Source organism: Aquarana catesbeiana, linkage group LG06 (genome assembly GCF_042186555.1).
Source record: "Aquarana catesbeiana isolate 2022-GZ linkage group LG06, ASM4218655v1, whole genome shotgun sequence".
Lineage (NCBI taxonomy): Eukaryota > Metazoa > Chordata > Amphibia > Anura > Ranidae > Aquarana > Aquarana catesbeiana.
Genome location: NC_133329.1, coordinates 391,060,911 through 391,077,176, shown reverse-complemented (window position 1 = coordinate 391,077,176; position 16,266 = coordinate 391,060,911).

Sequence of the window (16,266 nt, the reverse complement as noted above, 5' to 3'; positions counted from 1 at the left end):
GTGACAACTTTTTGTAATTTTTTTTTTTGTCATTATTCAATCACTTGGGACAAAAAAAAATTAATATTCAATGGGCTCAACATGCCTCTTAGCAATTTCCTTGGGGTGTCTACTTTCCAAAATGGGGTCATTTGGGGGGGGGGGTTGTACTGCCCTGCCATTTTAGCACCTCAAGAAATTACATAGGCAGTCATAAACTAAAAGCTGTGTAAATTCCAGAAAATGTACCCTAGTTTGTAGACGCTATAACTTTTGCGCAAACCAATAAATATACGCTTATTGACATTTTTTTTTACCAAAGACATGTGGCCGAATACATTTTGGCCTAAATGTATGACTAAAATTGCGTTTATTGGATTTTTTTTATAACAAAAATTAGAAAATGTCATTTTTTTTTTCAAAATTTTCGGTCTTTTTCCGTTTACAGCGCAAAAAATAAAAACCGCAGAGGTGATCAAATAACCTCAAAAGAAAGCTCTATTTGTGGGAAGAAAAGGACGCAAATTTCGTTTGGGTACAGCATTGCATGACCGCGCAATTAGCAGTTAAATCGACGCAGTGCCAAATTGTAAAAAGTGCTGTGGTCAGGAAGAGGGTAAATCCTTCCGGGGCTGAAGTGGTTAAGAGGCGTGGACGGAAGTGACATTTTGACGTCGCTTCCGCCCAGCAGTGTCATGGAGACGAGTGGGCGCCATCTTAGCCTCACTCGTCTCCAGACACAGGACGGAGACGGATGCGATCGCCTCCGCCGCTACCGACGGCTCTGTTAAGCAGCGGAGGGCACCGGATTGCGGCGGGAGGGGGGGCCCCTCTCCCGCCACCGATAAAAGTGATCTCACGGCGAATCCGCCGCAAGGACCACTTTTATCTGAAAGCCGGCCGCCGCACGAAAACGGGGATACCGGGGTCATGGCAGCTAGCTGCTGCCATAACAGCGATATCCGCCGCCAAAGTTTGGACGTACATCGTCGTGCGGCGGTCGGTAAGTGGTTAAGGATAAGGCTACTTTCACACTGGGGCTGCGTTAGCGCTAAAGCGCCGATTGTTTTAGCGGCGCTTTAGCGCTGTTTAATCAGTGGTTTTGGGCCGCTAGTAGGACGCTTTTAACCCCGATAGTGGCCGAAGATGGGGTTAAAAGCACCCGTGTTTGCGGCGTGTCCAAATGGCTTTTCAGGCGCTTCGGAATCACTGCCCATTCATTCCAATGGGCAGGGGCAGTTTGGGAGCTCTGTATATAACGCTCCAAAACCTCCCCAAAGATGCTGCTTGCAGGACTTTTTGTAACGTCCCACAAGCCCCAGTGTGTAAGCACTCAGGCTTTCACATTCGGGCGCATGGGAGGCAGTTTACAGGCGATATTTCTAGCGCTAAAACGACTGAAAACTGCCTCCTGTGTGAAAGGGGTCTACAGCACTAAGTCTGGGCGCCCTCTCTTTCTTTTTATGGTCTCAGTTGTTCCAGACTCCCCCAGTCCTAAGAGGCAGCAAGACGAAGTGCATCTATACAAGCCAGGACGGACATATAGCCAACTTACATTGTGTGGGCTCACTCCCAAGCAAGCAGCGTAAGCAGCTGTGTATTTGAAGGCAAACCAGCAGGACCATATTTTCTTTGCTAGGTAAGATTTATTTCTAAGGGAGAGAGTCAATTCTTCCATATAGTATATATGGTCTACTTTCACTAGCCATTGGCATAGCGTAGGTATGGTCGGTTGCTTCCAATATTGGGAGATAAGTGCCTTTGCAGCGTTATAGAGGTGTGGTGTTATAGATTTCTTATACGTTCCCACTGGTTTGCCTGTACAATGTAGTAATACAATCCACAGATCATTGGGAATCTCATAACCTTGGATCTCCTTGGCCCAGTGTAGAATAGCTAGCCAATATGGGCGTATAAGTGGGCAAAACCACCAGATGTGAGCATGTGTTGCTTGTTCACCGCATCCCCTCCAGCACAGAGGTGATGCTTGTGGAAAGGTCTTGTGCAGCACCACAGGGGTGTGTAGTGCCATCTCATCAACAATTTATAGTTCACCTCCGCGGTTTTGGAAGCCCGAGAGGAGGTATGAGCCATTATGAGGATGGTGGATCTTTGGGCTGCTGACAACTCTTTGTGGAGGTCTTGTTCCCAATTGCGTAAGAAAGTAGGGTCTCTTGTGGAGGTTAGCGTTTGCAATGCTTGTTAAAAGTGGGAGACAAGCTTCTCCACTGGTTGGTCCTCAGAAAAAGCGGCTTCTAAGAGTGTCAGATCCAAGACGGACCGTAACGGTTTTGGGAGAGAATGCACAAAAGCTGGTAGTTGGCGGTATCTCCACTGGTCCACGAGTGTCACTGTGGAGCTATGTATTATAGACAAAGGCACGATACCCGATGGAGTAGTTACTTGATGTAGTTGGGCCGTAGCCCCAAAATTCCAAACGTGAATCCCGGGGTCAATGTTACCCGGGGGAAAGTAGTTATGACCGGTCAATGGCAAGAGAGGAGAGTTATATGTCCATTTATTCATCTTGCACAGTGAGTCCCACACCATGAGGGTGGAGCATGTAAGCAGTAATGTGGTAGAGGAGAAAGTTCTGTATTTCCTAGGGATCCAAATTCGTGTGAAAAGATCTGTGCCACTGAGCTCAGTTTCCAGGTGAACCCCAAGCTTAGAGAGTCTTTGTGATACTTCCAATCAGATATTCTATTCAACACAATTGCCAAGAAATATCTTTTAAAACCTGGTAGGGCTAAGCCCACTTCCCTTTTGGGTCTAATGAGGAAGGTCCTGGCAAGCCTGGCTCGTCTTCTGTTCCAGACATATTTACTGATTAACGATCTTATCAGCGTAAAGAAACCTGCAGGTATTCCATACGGAATCATTTGGAACATGAACAGCAACCTGGGTAGCACATTCATCTTCACAACTCCAATTCTCCCCAACCATGAGTGAGCAGTTTGGGTATACAACTTTTATAACCAAGTACACCGATAATTTAAATATTTTGTTATCTAGTGGTGAGTATATCCCAGATGTATGAATAATATGTTGGTTAAGCAATTTTCACCAGCAAATGTACAGAAGTTCAGATTTTAGTTATAATGGGTATATAGAAGGAGACATGCAGGTATTCTCAGCAGATTATCAGCAGATTGTTAGCAGTTATGAGCGTAGCTATGTAGATCTTTTTTATACGGCTGCTGAATAGTATAGATTTTGCACTCAGTTTATGCAGATATACAGATATGCAGATTATGATATAGTTATTGCAAGGGTTGCAACATAGGTATGCAGGTATCTATGCAATTTCAGTTCCAGGGATGTAGGTTAAAGGCTAATTAATGCTCAATTTTTTACAGTCACAATCCTCTCATCCAGTCTCATTACAGATCGTTTTTTTTTTTACTCACTCAATATTTCAGTCCTCGATATACCTCAGTGGCTCTTGCTGCTGCTCTGTTCTGCTTTTTTCAGATGCAGCGATTGATGGGCTTCTCGGGCGCCTGCCGCTCCGATGTCTCGGCCTTCCCCGAGGTTCACCCAGGGGCCCCGACCTGGCAGCTGAGCGTGTCGGGTGGGTCAGGTGACCAGATGACCAGCAACTCCCGAGAGTTACCGAAGGCGCCCACATGACCTCCGATGGCTTCCGAGGAGCTTCCCGCACCCCGGGATATCACAGCTACTCAGCCGAACCAAGCCGAGCCCGGGGCTGTCCACCACTTCTCGATCCCCTTCGCTCCTCCGCACTCCTCTCAGGACCCACAGCGTTGCGAGGCAAGACAGCCAGCCAGGAGGCAGCGACCAGGTCGGCGGTGAGAGTCCCTGTGCCTTTAACACCTTCCCGCCCCGCCGTAAAATGAGGGCGGACGGGATTTTCGCTGTTCTCAGTGGACGTCATATGATGTCCTCCCCAGCATGCACCTCGCGTGCCTCACATACCGTGCTGCAGCCGGACACAACGGATGACAGATCAGTGTACCGGCGTGCTGCCGGTGCCATGTGATTGCTGTGACCAATCACCGCAGACCAACATGACAATTGTACACAATGAATGGCTTCTATTCATGCCATTGATTGTGTACTATTGTGTTGCTCTCTGTCATTGGCCACAGTGATCACATGGTACAGACAGGTCCAATCACAGCCTATCTGTACCATGTGATTAGCAATAGTAAACATGAGATGAATAGATTTAATTCAGAAAAAATGGTTGTTTATACCAGTGAAATATAAGCAATCATAGTGTGTAAAAAATAAAAATCCCGATCACCTCCCCAGAGTAGTACAGTGTTACTATGTATGGGAAGACTGTATTGCTCTGGTCACAGTATGTAAAAAAATAAAATAACTAAAAAATGTAATAAAAAAGGAAAATGAATTTAGAAACTGAAACTGAAAATGGAAAAAATATATATACTGCCACACCAGTTATATGAGGACACTGTACTGCACTGGTGACAGTATGTAAAAAAAAAAAAAATGGGGAACTGTTTTTTTTTTTCTTCATTTTCCAAAAAAATGCAACAAAGGATTACAACTTAAAAAAAAACTGCTGTGCCTCTTACTAATTACATCAGACTGTCTACGTTCCAAAAAGGGGGCATTTGTACCATCCTGTCATTTTTGGGGCCTCCAAAAATGGGATTGACTGTCAGTACATCAGAATTGATCCATTTTCAGATAGATATCCCATAGCTTGTGGACTCTCTAACTTTCCTACGGACCAAATAATATACACTAATTTGGGTTATATTCACCAAAGAAATGTAGCAGAATACATTTTGGCCTAAATGTATGAAGAATTATTTATTTGTTCCATTTTATAACAGAAACAAAGAAAAATGTGTTTTTCATTTTTTTAGGTCTTTTTTTTGTTTATATAATAAAAATAAATAATACAAAAAACTGTGGTGAGTAAATGCCACCAAAAGCTCTAGTTGTGTGAAAAAAAATATAAAAATTTCATCTGTGTACAGTATTACATGATCACTCAATTGCCATTCAAAGTGTGACAGTGCTGAAAATGGGCCTGGGCAGGAGGGGGTGAAAGTGTCCGGTATTGAAGTGGTTAATGAAAAGAAAAGCGGTAAAATGGATCCCCTGCAGCTGGCAACAATAGACTGACCCCCTCCCCCTGAAACAATAGACCCCCAGCAACAATAGCCCCTCCCCCCATGCATTTAAAGCTAATTAAGATATAAGATACAAAAATATATATTATCTATCTATCTATCTATCTATCTATCTATCTATCTATCTATCTATCTATCTATCTATCTATCTATCTATCTATCTATCTACAGTATCTCACAAAAGTGAGTACACCCCTCGCATTTTTGTAAATATTTTATTCTATCTTTTCATGTGACAACACTGAAGAAATGACACTTTGCTCCAATGTAAAGTAGTGAGTGTACAGCTTGTATAACAGTGTAAATTTGCTGTCCCCTCAAAATAACCCAACACACAGCCATTAATGTCTAAACCGCTGGCAACAAAAGTCAGTACACCCCTAAGTGAAAATGTCCAAATTGGGCCCAAAGTGTTAATACTTTGTGTGGCCACCATTATTTTCCAGCACTGCCTTCCCCCTCTTGGGCATGGAGTTCACCAGAGCTTCACAGGTTGTCACTGGAGTCCTCTTCCACTCCTCCATGATGACATCACGGAGCTGGTGAATGTTAGAGACCTTGTGCTCCTCCACCTTCCGTTTGAGGATGCCCCACAGATGCTCAGTAGGGTTTAGGTCTGGAGACATGTTTGGTCAGTCCATCACCTTTACCCTCAGCTTGCGTAGCAAGGCAGTGGTCATCTTGGAGGTGTGTTTGGGGTCGTTATGTTGGAATACTGCCCTGCGGCCCAGTCTCCAAAGGGAGGGGATCATGCTCTGCTTCAGTATGTCACAGTACATGTTGGCATTCATGGTTCCCTCAATGATCTGTAGCTCCCCAGTGCCGGCAGCACTCATGCAGACCATGACACTCCCACCACCATGCTTTACTGTAGGCAGTGGCGGCCTGTCTTTTAGGGGCGCCCAGGCGCCACCCCCTCTCTTCTCACCACCCCCTATTTGAGTAATGAATAGATTCATGCATAGCATGAATCTATCCATCGCCGCCCCCTATTCATGTGTCCAGCCCCTTTCGGGTCACCGGGCGCATGAATTACAGCAGCCAGGGTTTTTTTTTTGAAGCACCTGATTACAGCCAGAGGCTCTAATAAGCTTCAAAATAGGGTGAGCTTGGGATGCCCAGTCTCCGAAGGGAGGGGATCATGCTCTGCTTCAGTATGTCACAGTACATGTTGGCATTCAGGGTTCCCTCAATGAACTGTAGCTCCCCAGTGCCGGCATCACTCATGCAACCCCAGACCATGACACTCCCACCACTATGCTTGACTGTAGACAAGACACACTTGTCTTTGTACTCCTCACCTGGTTGCCGCCACACACGCTTGACACCATCTGAACCAAATAAGTTTATCTTGGTCTCATCAGACCACAGGACATGGTTCCAGTAATCCATGTCCTTAGTCTGCTTGTCTTCAGCAAACTGTTTGCAGGCTTTCTTGTGCATCATCTTTAGAAGAGGTTTCCTTCTGGGATGACAGCCATGCAGACCAATTTGATGCAGAGTGCGGCGTATGGTCTGAGCACTGACAGGCTTACCCCCCACCCCTTCAACCTCTGCAGCAATGCTGGCAGCACTCATACGTCTATTTCCCAAAGACAACCTCTGGATATGACGCTGAGCACGTGACCTCAACTTCTTTGGTGGACCATAGCGAGGCCTGTTCTGAGTGGAACCTGTCCTGTTAAACCGCTGTATGGTCTTGGCCACCGTGCTGCAGCTGTTTCAGGGTCTTGGCAATCTTGTTATAGCCTAGGCTATCTTTATGTAGAGCAACAATTCTTTTTTTTAGATCCTTAGAGAATTCTTTGCCATGAGGTGCCATGTTGACACACCTGCTCCCCGTTCACACCTGAGACCTTGTAACACTAACGAGTCACATGACATCGGGGAGGGAAAATGGCTAATTGGGCCCAATTTGGACATTTTCACTTAGGGGTGTACTCACTCTTGTTGCCAGCGGTTTAGACATTAATGGCTGTGTGTTGAGTTATTTTGGGGGAACAGCGAATTTACACTGTTATACAAGCTGTAGACTCACTACTTTACATTGTAGCAAAGTGTCATTTCTTCACATGAAAAGATAGAATAAAATATTTACAAAAATTGTGAGGGGTGTACTCCATTTTGGAGATACTGTGTATGTATATATATATATATATATATATATATATATATATATATATATATATATTTATATTTATATATTTTTTTATCTTATATCATGGTTAGCTTTAAATGCCCTTTATTCTATTTTTCTATTCTATATAATAAGGTTGTTTAAAAAAATAGAATAAAGAGCATTTAAAGCTAATTGAGATATAATATATATATATACACATACACGTATATATATATATATATATATATATATATATATATATATACATATAAAATTGTATAATAAATAATATATATATTAAAAAAGGTATACAATAGAGATAAAATTATTTCTGAATAAAGAGTATTTAAAGAGAATAAAGATATAAGTAAAATAAATATATATGTATATAAATAAAATATATATAATAAATATTATATATACTAAAGAAGTTAAATAAAAAAAAAAAATTAGAATAATGTGCATTTGAAGAAAATAAATATATACATAAATATTATTATAATATTAATTAATAATAATAATTAATATATATAAAATTAAAAAAAAAAAACATGAAATTAGAATAAAGAGCATTTGAAGAAATAAAGATATACAGCATTTTTTTTCATATATATATATATATATATATATATATATATATATATATATATATATAAGATATTAAATACAAATATCATTCATTTTAGAGGAAATCATTATCGCCCCAAAGCAACCAATCAATTCCAAGCTACTCTACTGTCACTCTGGTAAAGATCTGTACCCATTGGTATGTTATGTTGTAAATGATCTAATGCATTTGGAAGTTATATACCCATTAAGTTGTATGTTATATTATACAACATGAATAAACAGTGTTTCCCAGTCACATGACTTCCTTTTGTACTGCTGTGTGCTTTATATAAAGTCCCACCATTCGCTCTCAATTGTAATCAATGATAGGGATGGAGGCAGTTACCCCTTTGGTTCCTGCCTCAGTTAAAGTCCCAAAATTCTTTTTCTTTTCTCATTATAAACACGATACAAATGTTATAAATGGGGTTGCAGTTCAGTGAGTAAAATAAGTATTCGATCCCCTACAAACGAACAATAATTCTGCCCTCCACAGACTGACTACAGTCAGGGCCGGATTTGCCATAAGGCCACCGAGGCCAGGCCTCGGGGCGGCAGTGGTGCAGGGGCGGCACCGCTCCTGCGGCGACTTCGCGGCCACCCCCACCTTTCGGGCTGCTCGTTAAAGATGATTAAGGGCACCGGTGCCCTTAGAAAAGATGGCCGCGAGCCGCCCACTACTGCGCATGCGCAGTTCTGAAGCGGCCGGGCTCAGGAAAACTCGTATGCGCTCGGCCGGGCGGCGCAGTAGCGTGATTTCGCCGCCCGGCGCCATTTTTAAAAGATTAAGAAGTAATGTCAGCGGTGCGGCGGTGGGGGGAGAGAGATGACATCTCTCATTGCCAGCACCGCTGTTCCGCCCTCCTTCATCTGGTGGCAGACAGGCAGCATGGCAAGTGACATCAACATCTGGTGGCAGCATGGCAAGTGACATCAACATCTGGTGGCAGCGTGGCAAGTGACATCCCCATCTGGTGGCAGCGTGGCAAGTGACGTCTCCATCTGGTGGCAACATGGCAAGTGACATCCCCATCTGGTGGCATTGAAGGACCCGGCCTTGGGGCGGCAAAGGGAGTAAATCCGGGCCTGACTACAGTAGGTGCTCATGTGGTACACAGATTAGTCCTGTCAATATAATAAGGTGCTCCTAACGACGACTCGTTATGTGTATAAATGACACCTGTCCACAGAATCTCTTTCTTCCATTCAAACGTCACCATCACGGCCAGGGCCGGATTTCCCACAAGGCCACCGAGGCCAGGCCTCGGGGCGGCAGTGGTGCAGGGGCGGCGCCGCTCCTGCGGCGACTTCTCGGCTTTTGCGGCCGCCCCCCTGCACTAACATCATTGGGAGCTCTGTATGAGCAGGGCGGGGATGAGGATAAACAAGCTGTTCTGACTAGAAAGGAGAGCAGGGGGCGGAGTCTGTGGGCAGTTGCGGGAGGAGCGTCTTCTCCCCCAGGTAGCAAGACTTGTATGGAGTGGAGATGAAGGATAACTATTCCCCTCTAGTTCCGGCGCTCCACAGCCTCTGGCATCCTGTCACAGTGATATAGCGAGAGCGTGGAAAGACAGCTTGTGCAGGAGTCAGGCTGTGTTCTGTCTCCGCTGTCTTCCTAACCCCTCCCTCATTGCACTGCTTGTCCAATCCAATACTCCGCCTGCCATTTGTGCCCGCCCACACTCCAGCCACATGCATGCAATGCACTGTACTGTGCTGTGAGGGGAGTTCTGTTTTCAAACAATGGCTGCCACAGCCCTGGGGGAGACCAGCCTGAGAGGGAGAGCATAATTGATGAGTGAGACCCCCAGAATAACCCCCTCTCTGTTCCCACCCCTTTGTTCTATGCACCTTCTTCCCTCCCCCTCTCTTCCTCATGATCATCACCTTCTCTCTCTCGCTCCCCTAGGCTAGAGCCTAGCCTGCCTGTATACCGTCCTAGCCTGCCTGTATATCGTCCTAGCTTGCCTGTATACCGTCCTAGCCTGCCTGTATACCGTCCTAGCTTGCCTGTATACTGTTCTAGCCTGCCTGTATACCGTCCTAGCCTGCCTGTATACCGTCCTAGCCTGCCTGTATACTGTTCTAGCCTGCCTGTATACCGTCCTAGCCTGCCTGTATACCGTTCTAGCCTGCCTGTATACTGTTCTAACCTGTCTATATACCCTCCTAGCCTGCCTGTATATCGTCCTAGCCTGCATGTATACCGTCCTAGCCTGCCTGTATACCGTCCTAGCCTGCCTGTATACCGTCCTGGCCTGCCTGTATATAGTCCTAGCCTGCCTGTATATAGTCCTAGCCTGCCTGTATACTGTTCTAGCCTGCCTGTATACTGTCCTAGCTTGCCTGTATACCGTCCTGGCCTGCCTGTATATCGTCCTAGCCTGCCTGTATACCGTCCTAGCCTGCCTGTATACCGTCCTAGCCTGCCTGTATACCGTCCTAGCCTGCCTGTATACCGTCCTAGCCTGCCTGTATATCGTCCTAGCCTGCCTGTATACTGTTCTAGCCTGCCTGTATATTGTCCTAGCCTGCCTGTATACTGTTCTAGCCTGCCTGTATACCGTCCTAGCCTGCTTATATACTGTTCTAACCTGTCTATATACCCTCCTAGCCGTCTATATACCATCCTAGCCTGCCTGTATACCGTTCTTGCCTGCCTGTATACCGTTCTTGCCTGCCTGTATACCATCCTAGCCTTCCAGTATACCGTTCTAGCCTGCCTGTATACCGTCCTAGCCTGCCTGTATACCGTCCTAGCCTGCCTGTATACCGTTCTAGCCTGCCTGTATATCGTCCTAGCCTGCCTGTATACCGTTCTAGCCTGCCTGTATATCGTCACAGCCTGCCTGTATACCGTCCTAGCCTGCCTGTATATCGTCCTAGCCTGCCTGTATATCGTCCTATGGTTTGTAGCAAGAGATATACAAATAAACCGCCCCTGAATCTCTCTTACTCCACTGCGCCAAAGAAAAGTGCAAAGCTATATAAAAGATGTGTAAATGAATACAAAATATGTGTACATACACAGTGTACAGTGAAAAAAAGCTGCCACTTAAATAAATACATAAACTGATCAGAATCCCAAAACTATACCTCTCACACGTGTACAGATAGAGATAGCGCGACTATCTCTATCTGTACACGTGTGAGAGGTATAGTTTTGGGATTCTGTATACCGTCCTAGCCTGCCTGTATACTGTCCTAGCCTGCCTGTATACCGTCATAGCCTGCCTGTATATTGTCCTAGCCTGCCTGTATACTGTTCTAGCCTGCCTGTATATCGTCCTAGCCTGCCTGTATATTGTCCTAGCCTGCCTGTATACTGTTCTAGCCTGCCTGTATACCGTCATAGCCTGCCTGTATATTGTCCTAGCCTGCCTGTATACTGTTCTAGCCTGCCTGTATATTGTCCTAGCCTGCCTGTATACCATTCTAGCCTGCCTGTATATCGTCCTAGCCTGCCTGTATACTGTCCTAGCCTGCCTGTATACCGTCCTAGCCTGCCTGTATACCGTCCTGGCCTGCCTGTATATCGTCCTTGCCTGCCTGTATACTGTCCTAGCTTGCCTGTATATCGTCCTAGCCTGCCTGTATATTGTCCTGGCCTGCCTTATACCATCCTGGCCTGCCTGTATACCGTCCTGGCCTGCCTGTATACAGTCCTAGCCTGCCTGTATATCTTCCTAGCCTGCCTGTATACCGTCCTAGCCTGCCTGTATATTGTCCTGGCCTGCCTGTATACCGTCCTAGCCTGCCTGTATACCGTTCTAGCCTGCCTGTATACCGTCCTAGCCTGCCTGTACACCGCTCTAGCCTACCTGTATATCTTCCTAACCTGCCTGTATACCGTCCTAGCCTGCCTGTATACCGTCCTAGCCTGCCTGTATAACGTCCTAGCCTGCCTGTATAACGTCCTAGCCTGCCTGTATACCATCCTAGCCTGCCTGTATACCGTTCTTGCCTGCCTGTATACCGTTCTTGCCTGCCTGTATACCATCCTAGCCTTCCAGTATACCGTTCTAGCCTGCCTGTATACCGTCCTAGCCTGCCTGTATACCGTCCTAGCCTGCCTGTATACCGTTCTAGCCTGCCTGTATATCGTTCTAGCCTGCCTGTATATCATCACAGCCTGCCTGTATACCGTCCTAGCCTGCCTGTATATCGTCCTAGCCTGCCTGTATATCGTCCTAGCCTGCCTGTATATCGTCCTATGGTTTGTAGCAAGAGATATACAAATAAACCGCCCCTGAATCTCTCTTACTCCACTGCGCCAAAGAAAAGTGCAAAGCTATATAAAAGATGTGTAAATGAATACAAAATATGTGTACATACACAGTGTACAGTGAAAAAAAGCTGCCACTTAAATAAATACATAAACTGATCAGAATCCCAAAACTATACCTCTCACACGTGTACAGATAGAGATAGCGCGGCTATCTCTATCTGTACACGTGTGAGAGGTATAGTTTTGGGATTCTGTATACCGTCCTAGCCTGCCTGTATACCATTCTAGCCTGCCTGTATATCGTCCTAGCCTGCCTGTATACCGTCCTAGCCTGCCTGTATACTGTCCTAGCCGGCCTGTATACCGTCCTAGCCTGCCTGTATACCGTCCTGGCCTGCCTGTATATCGTCCTTGCCTGCCTGTATACCGTCCTAGCCTGCCTGTATACCGTCCTAGCCTGCCTGTATACCGTCCTAGCCTGCCTGTATACCGTCCTGGCCTGCCTGTATACAGTCCTAGCCTGCCTGTATATCTTCCTAGCCTGCCTGTATACCGTCCTAGCCTGCCTGTATATTGTCCTGGCCTGCCTGTATACCGTCCTAGCCTGCCTGTATACCGTTCTAGCCTGCCTGTATACCGTCCTAGCCTGCCTGTACACCGCTCTAGCCTACCTGTATATCTTCCTAACCTGCCTGTATACCGTCCTAGCCTGCCTGTATACCGTCCTAGCCTGCCTGTATAACGTCCTAGCCTGCCTGTATAACGTCCTAGCCTGCCTGTATACCGTTCTTGCCTGCCTGTATACCGTTCTTGCCTGCCTGTATACCATCCTAGCCTTCCAGTATACCGTTCTAGCCTGCCTGTATACCGTCCTAGCCTGCCTGTATACCGTCCTAGCCTGCCTGTATACCGTTCTAGCCTGCCTGTATATCGTTCTAGCCTGCCTGTATATCATCACAGCCTGCCTGTATACCGTCCTAGCCTGCCTGTATATCGTCCTAGCCTGCCTGTATATCGTCCTAGCCTGCCTGTATATCGTCCTATGGTTTGTAGCAAGAGATATACAAATAAACCGCCCCTGAATCTCTCTTACTCCACTGCGCCAAAGAAAAGTGCAAAGCTATATAAAAGATGTGTAAATGAATACAAAATATGTGTACATACACAGTGTACAGTGAAAAAAAGCTGCCACTTAAATAAATACATAAACTGATCAGAATCCCAAAACTATACCTCTCACACGTGTACAGATAGAGATAGCGCGGCTATCTCTATCTGTACACGTGTGAGAGGTATAGTTTTGGGATTCTGTATACCGTCCTAGCCTGCCTGTATACCATTCTAGCCTGCCTGTATATCGTCCTAGCCTGCCTGTATACCGTCCTAGCCTGCCTGTATACTGTCCTAGCCTGCCTGTATACCGTCCTAGCCTGCCTGTATACCGTCCTGGCCTGCCTGTATATCGTCCTTGCCTGCCTGTATACCGTCCTATCCTGCCTGTATACCGTCCTAGCCTGCCTGTATACCGTCCTAGCCTGCCTGTATACCGTCCTAGCCTGCCTGTATACTGTCCTAGCCTGCCTGTATACCGTCATAGCCTGCCTGTATATTGTCCTAGCCTGCCTGTATACTGTTCTAGCCTGCCTGTATATCGTCCTAGCCTGCCTGTATACCATTCTAGCCTGCCTGTATATCGTCCTAGCCTGCCTGTATACTGTCCTAGCCTGCCTGTATACCGTCCTAGCCTGCCTGTATACCGTCCTGGCCTGCCTGTATATCGTCCTGGCCTGCCTGTATACTGTCCTAGCCTGCCTGTATATTGTCCTGGCCTGCCTTATACCATCCTGGCCTGCCTGTATACCGTCCTGGCCTGCCTGTATACAGTCCTAGCCTGCCTGTATACCATCCTGGCTTGCCTGTATATCTTCCTAGCCTGCCTGTATACCGTCCTAGCCTGCCTGTATATTGTCCTGGCCTGCCTGTATACCGTCCTAGCCTGCCTGTATACCGTTCTAGCCTGCCTGTATACCGTCCTAGCCTGCCTGTACACCGCTCTAGCCTACCTGTATATCTTCCTAACCTGCCAGTATACCGTCCTAGCCTGCCTGTATAACGTCCTAGCCTGCCTGTATAACGTCCTAGCCTGCCTGTATACCGTCCTAGCCTGCCTGTATACCGTCCTGGCCTGCCTGTATATTGTCCTGACCTGCCTGTATACTGTCCTAGCCTGCCTGTATACCGTCCTGGCCTGCCTGTATACCGTCCTAGCCTGCCTGTATATCGTCCTAGCCTGCCTGTATACCGTCCTAGCCTGCCTGTATACCGTCCTAGCCTGCCTGTATACCGTCCTAGCCTGCCTGTATATCGTCCTAGCCTGCCTGTATATTGTCCTGCCCTGCCTTATACCATCCTAGCCTGCCTGTATATTGTCCTGGCCTGCCTGTATACCATCCTGGCCTGCCTGTATACAGTCCTAGCCTGCCTGTATACCGTCCTAGCCTGCCTGTATATTGTCCTGGCCTGCCTGTATACCGTCCTAGCCTGCCTGTATACCGTCCTGGCCTGCCTGTATATTGTCCTGGCCTGCCTGTATATTGTCCTGGCCTGCCTGTATACCGTCCTAGCCTGCCTGTATACCGTCCTGGCCTGCCTGTATACCGTCCTGGCCTGCCTGTGTACCGTCCTGGCCTGCCTGTATATTATCCTGACCTGCCTGTATACCGTCCTGGCCTGCCTGTATACCATCCTAGCCTGCCTGTATACCGTTCTAGCCTGCCTGTATACCATCCTAGCCTGCCTGTATACCGTTCTAGCCTACCTGTATATCTTCCTAGCCTGCCTGTATACCGTCCTAGCCTGCCTGTGTACCGTCCTAGCCTGCCTGTATACCGTCCTGGCCTGCCTGTATACCGTCCTAGCCTGCCTGTATACCGTCCTAGCCTGCCTGTATACCTTCCTAGCCTGCCTGTATATTGTCCTAGCCTGCCTGTATACCGTCCTAGCCTGCCTGTATACCGTCCTAGCCTGCCTGTATATTGTCCTAGCCTGCCTGTATACCGTCCTAGCCTGCCTGTATACCGTCCTAGCTTGCCTGTATACCGTCCTAGCTTGCCTGTATACCGTCCTAGCCTGCCTGTATACCGTCCTAGCCTGCCTGTATACCGTCCTAGCCTGCCTGTATATTGTCCTGGCCTGCCTGTATACCGTCCTGGCCTGCCTGTATATTGTCCTGGCCTGCCTTATACCATCCTAGCCTGCCTGTATATTGTCCTGGCCTGCCTGTATACCGTCCTAGCCTGCCTGTATACCGTCCTAGCCTGCCTGTATATCGTCCTAGCCTGCCTGTATACCGTCCTAGCCTGCCTGTATATTGTCCTGGCCTGCCTGTATACCGTCCTAGCCTGCCTGTATATCGTCCGAGCCTGCCTGTATATCGTCCTAGCCTGCCTGTATACCGTCCTAGCCTGCCTGTATACCGTCCTAGCCTGCCTGTATACCATCCTAGCCTGCCTGTATACCGTCCTGGCCTGCCTGTATATTGTCCTGACCTGCCTGTATACTGTCCTAGCCTGCCTGTATACCGTCCTGGCCTGCCTGTATACCGTCCTAGACTGCCTGTATATCGTCCTAGTCTGCCTGTATACCGTCCTGGCCTGCCTTATACCGTCCTAGCCTGCCTGTATATTGTCCTGGCCTGCCTGTATACCGTCCTAGCCTGCCTGTATATCGTCCTAGCCTGCCTGTATACCGTCCTAACCTGCCTGTATACCGTCCTGGCCTGCCTGTATACCGTCCTAGCCTTCCTGTATATCGTCCTAGCCTGCCTGTATACCGTCCTAGCCTGCCTTTATACCATCCTAGCCTGCCTGTATACCGTCCTAGCCTGCCTGTATACCGTCCTAGCCTGCCTGTATATTGTCCTGGCCTGCCTGTATACCGTCCTAGCCTGCCTATATACCGTCCTAGCCTGCCTGTATATTGTCCTGGCCTGCCTGTATACCACCCTGGCCTGCCTGTATACCGTCCTGGCCTGCCTGTATACCGTCCTAGCCTGCCTGTATACCGTCCTAGCCTGCCTGTATACTGTTCCAACCTGTCTATATACCCTCCTAGCCTGCCTATATACCGTCCTAGCCTGCCTGTATACTGTTCCAACCTGTCTATATACCCTCCTAGCCTGCCTATATACCGTCCTAGCC